This window comes from Montipora foliosa, chromosome 14 (assembly GCF_036669935.1).
Source record: "Montipora foliosa isolate CH-2021 chromosome 14, ASM3666993v2, whole genome shotgun sequence".
Taxonomy (NCBI): domain Eukaryota; kingdom Metazoa; phylum Cnidaria; class Anthozoa; order Scleractinia; family Acroporidae; genus Montipora; species Montipora foliosa.
This window is the reverse complement of record NC_090882.1, coordinates 14280348-14285347: the sequence shown is the minus strand read 5'-3', so window position 1 is coordinate 14285347 and position 5000 is coordinate 14280348. Positions and strand designations below refer to the sequence as shown.

General features: G+C 40.3%; 1 long non-coding RNA gene across 1 annotated transcript in view; it reads right to left on the bottom strand.

Moving 5' to 3' along the window:
• Positions 1-74: 74 nt before the first annotated feature.
• LOC137984319 (uncharacterized) overlaps positions 75-5000 on the bottom strand; it is a 6204-nt gene continuing 1278 nt past the window's right edge. Inside the window, exons 2-3 of the long non-coding RNA XR_011119107.1 lie at positions 2041-2314; positions 75-1015 (exon numbers count right to left, since the gene is read on the bottom strand). This is a non-coding gene — a long non-coding RNA (uncharacterized lncRNA). The remainder of the gene's footprint in view (positions 1016-2040; positions 2315-5000) is intronic.

Sequence of the window (5000 nt, the reverse complement as noted above, 5' to 3'; positions counted from 1 at the left end):
AAGGTCTATTGTAGCTTCAACCTCGTTTCCAGGACTTTTCTTCGTCAAGAGTCGTCCACCAGATCTTCTACGGAGGAAAGCACGTCCTTCGTCCTTGTGTGAATTACAAATACCTAAATTGTAGTAACAAGGATCAACGTAACAAAAAAGAAGCACCGGATCCCGGTGAAGGATCTAATCACCATGTAATTGTTTTAACAAACCAGAAGTGAAAGGCTAATCAAACAGTGAATTGAAGGAATATCTTTTGTATACAGTTACCAATATTTCGAAAGGCACTGCCTTTCGTCATAAGGATGTTACAAGTAATGGCCTTTGGCTAATGGAACGTTACAATTTGAACGAAAAAATTGTTTACAATACGATATAGACCACACAACTTCAATAATCAGCCGAGTTTTTTTTTTACTTTCGATGAAATTCGCTCCTCAGTACTGCACCGAAGTGAAACGGGAAGCCATTTTGTTTTTCTCCGTTTGCTCAGAGGTGAGCTACGGCTACCTCCGAGCTAGCCAATCAGAATGCGCGGAAAGCACTATTCACTTGTGTGGCATAATATAAAACCCAACTTTATTTAGGTTTCACAATATGAGTAAAAGGTGGTATATATCCTTTGACTGGATTGAATGAAGGAAGAAGAGACCATCCGGTCTTTAGGATTAGCCACAAGTTGCCCATAAAAGGGTCTAAAAGTTGCTAAAAAGTTTCTATTTTATTTCCAAAAGTGCCGAATTTCCAAAAAAGTTGCCGAAAAGTTGCTTCTTTGTTTTTACTTCTTTGCACTTGAAGTTGATTTTGTTACCGTTTAGATCGTGCACAGTACAAAAAGGTTTTATTCGCATTTTCTTTCTTTAACAAAACTCCATTAATAGAACTCAAATACAACAGTGGACATCAGCAACTACTCGGGCCTTCATCCAGCTAGAATGTGTTGTCCACCATGTGAGACCGCTGACCTCATGGACAGGCATGCAGTACCAAAAGACTTACCCTGGCTCCTGGGTTACACACAGTTCTACAAACGAGAAACATTTAGCTGACTTTTTCTTTCGAAAGCTCATAAATGTAGCGAAAAAATTAGAAAAACAATTTTTAAAAAATTAAAAAAATTGAAAGTTGCCGAAAGTCTCAAAAGATTTCGGAAAGTTGCCGAGCAAGTTGTGGCTATAATAAGCCTACCGGGCTTTCCTAAGATGACGTTCTCGACATGAAGGTGAATTTAATTTTAGTCATTTTACGGTCTGCTCTGATCTCGTAAAGTACAACGAACCATTGTACCTGGATGTCAAACGCGCTTGGGAGACAACGGTGCCTTGCTCATTAAATCTATCTTGTTGTGCCGATTCTATAACCGATCTGAATGGTGAAATCGTTGCTAGCACTGACCATTCGCAGGCAAGAGAGTATGAAGTAAGACAGCGAACCCCAAAAAATAGGCGCCATTCTGATGAAAATTAATAGCTGTTATTACAGTTGAGACAACGTTTCAGCAGTGTTCGTTTCAGAGCGCGCGAAAGCGAAGCGAAGGGTAAGAGTTTTAGCAAGCGAAATGCGAAGAAAATAATGAGTTCCTATCCAAAAAATATACGTTTTTCTCAGAGGAAGAGAAACTACATTTGTTGAATGGAAGCTGCCCTCGATAGTTTCGCACATTTGGGATTGTTACTTCGGTTAACGCATCCATATGCAATACAGTGCCTTGCCATATTTTCCACGATAAAATCACTTCGTCTCATTTCGCGGGAAATCGCTATACAGTAGGCTTGCCCAAACGCAGCAGTTACGTAGCTGAACGCACGCGCAAGCGCCAAAACAAGTTTACTAACTCGATTTACCGGTTCAAATTTAATTTATTCGTCGTTGGCGCTGGACGGCGGCTAAGTCAAAGAAACTAACGGTAGCTCGCAGTGGTTTCTCTCTCGCAAAGCGTAGGAGAAACCAACTGCTCGCAGGGTACGGTCTCTTTTCCCGTACTCATCAGTCCGGCGAACGCAAAAGAACCTAAAGGGACCTCTGCTAGCAGGGAACATACGTACATACCTAATTAACCACTCCCCATATACAACCAAGAAAACGGCAGAACAGAACAACAATTGGTAAGAATCTCAACCGGCCAGAGGCAAACAGGTCGTCATTTACAAATGCAAGTGAGAAGCTAGTTGAACCAGCTGCAGGGACTACCAAGATCCAATTCAGCGAGTAGTTGGAACGGGTCTTGAACCCGGGATCTCGAGATCACGCTGGTCCACACTCCCTCCTCAAATTTTCTTGCTTACCAGAGGACAAGTGCAACTTATTTCAATAAAGCGCCTTTCTAAACGAGATAAAAAACGGAAAAAAGAAAAAATTGAAATAGATATGTAATTTAAGTAAATGTGCATTATAGTTATCGCAAAGTAAATTCCGTTGTTTGGTACTATTTCCACTCGAAGACGTCAATTTGGTTTTAGGTGAAAAAAAAAAACACGACATTTCGATTAACTTGATGTAAACGACTAAAACTTCACTGGTGAATTGAATTACACAGTACTTTCTATAAAATTCACTCAAGGGTTGAACTGTTGAAATCTTTCTAAAAAATATTCGACTGCTTTCCCTTTTTTTAAGACCCCGTGATGGTACTTGAAGGGAACAGTTTCTTTCAAATGTCGTCTTAAGCACGTATATGTACGCAAAACTAATGAAAAATCAAAAGGAAAAGTCCCTTAAGAACATCACGAGGTCTGGAATGGAAAAACAAATTGCACAGGCTAAGATGGTTTATTATCACAGAAGTCGAAAATTTAATAAGATGAAATAATCTTGCTGCACGTGCGGCACGCATTTTTATTACAATACCGTACTCAGTAAAGCACCCTTAATTTAAGGGTGCGTTCGATTGACCCTATTCCGGAATAAGAATACGTGGAGTAATGATTTAAAACACTATGTGTGGCCTTTTGCAGAAACAAGGACAACAAAAATATGTTTAAAATAGCATTTTAGCAGGTGTTTGACAATTTTAACGTGAATCTCCGTAAAAGCGAAGGATTTCTAACTTCTATTCCATGTATTCCTATTCCGGAATACGGTCAATCGTATCGTTCAACGTGAAAAAAAATAATAACGCAAAGTTGTATTTTACGTGGTTCCATTGACTCCCAAGGGTTGTGGGAGAACCAGGGAACATGGCTAATTTGAACTGGGAGACAGGGGAAAAGGACAAAATATATTGGGGAACATAACCCATTTTAGGGATCAAAAAGCTGAGGCCAAGTTTGAAAGTAATTCAGGAACAAGGAAACAAAAGCAATTTTTTTAAACGAAACGAGGGAACAAGGATCCCCCCTCCCCCGAGAGGACCTCCTACTTAGAATCACTAATTCCCATCCTCTCTTTCTTTCCTCCGTTCAGCATCGAATTAGCCTCCCACGCAAAGGTTCTTAGGGCTTGGTCACGCGTTCCTCCCACACGAACGTCTGATGAAACGAAAGATCACTTCCGTTCAACGGCTGTTTGCACACTATTTAAAGAAACCAATCAGTATTGACTAATTGCGATTGTGTTGTGCATAGCTAATTACATGCTGCGAAAGCCGGAATGCCATACAAAACATGAGTTTATCCAAAAGTGGAAAACGGTCTCTGGTTGATCCGTAATCCACGAACGGAAGGGGTTTTTCGTTTCGGCAGACATTAGCGGGGGAGGAACGCGTGACGAAGCCCTAAGAACGTCTACATCGAATGCGTTTCCTAAATTTAGGTCGCTTGGTCGGAGTAATTGAAAAGAAAAAAGAAACAAAAAAAAATACCAGAAGCAACTTTTTTTTAAAATTCGAGCTGTAGAAAGAGTTGAGTTGCAGCCAGCAGAAACGAGTACAGAGTTGTGTTAGCTTATAGCGGAATCTTTGTTTACAGTTTTTGCCTCATTTATAGCACAAGACTACTAGAAGTAGCTATCGCTAAATGCCAACGAAACAGTCAGTATAATACATAGTTTGCAGATTTGTATCCGAGTGTTATTTTTGGATCCCAATAGCAGTCAGTGTAATTTTCTTTTTATTTTAAAGTACTGCAACTCAACTTATCTAAGGGTGCGTTCGATTGACCATATTCCGGAATAGGAATAAATGGAATATAAGTTAGGAATCAAAAAGTTGGTTTGATCAACGGAGTTGATAATGTAAATTGGCCACCGTACAGAGATTCTAAAAGCTGACGTTTCGAGCGTTAGCCCTTCGTCAGAGCGAATCGAGGGATTATGGGTTGCGTGTAGTTTTTATAGTAGAGTAGGAGCTACGCTATTGGTGGTAACATGGCAACGTGAAAAATAGGAATATATTAGTTAAATGAAAAGCGTTCGTTAATACCGTGAGGATTAAGGGTGCCGATTTGAAAGATGAATTTTTGTTCCAGATTCTTGCGGCTTTCCGTCGTACCTAGATGTAGGGAAAGGCCGCAGATAGCCATGTGTTTTTTGGAGTGGTTAGGCAGATTAAAATGGCGAGCGACTGGCTTGGATGCATCCTTGTCGTTCTTCTCAACATCGCGAAGGTGTTCGCGGAATCGGTCACCTAGTCGTCTACCTGTCTCACCAATGTATAATTTATTGCATAACGTACAAGTTATGCAATAAATGACATTTGCGGAGGTACATGTGAAGCGATCGGTGATCTTATATTAACAGATCGCTTAGGTCCCGATATCTTGCTAGTGTTAACAATGAAAAGACAAGTTTTGCATCGTGAGCGCGCCCATTTGAAAGTGCCGGGTTGCTCGTTAGTCTTGAGCACGCTTCTAACTAAAAAGTTGCCTACGTTTTTGTCGCGTTTGAATGAAATAAGTGGAGGTTGCGAAAAGATTCTACCAGTCTCGGGATCATTTTGGAGTAATTTAAAATTACTAAGAATGATGCTTTTGACTGCGTGATTATGAGGATGGAAAGTGAGGGTGAATGGAATTCTGTCATTCTTATCTTTTTGTGACGTTTGTAGTTTGTAGTAAGCGATCTGTTAAGATCAC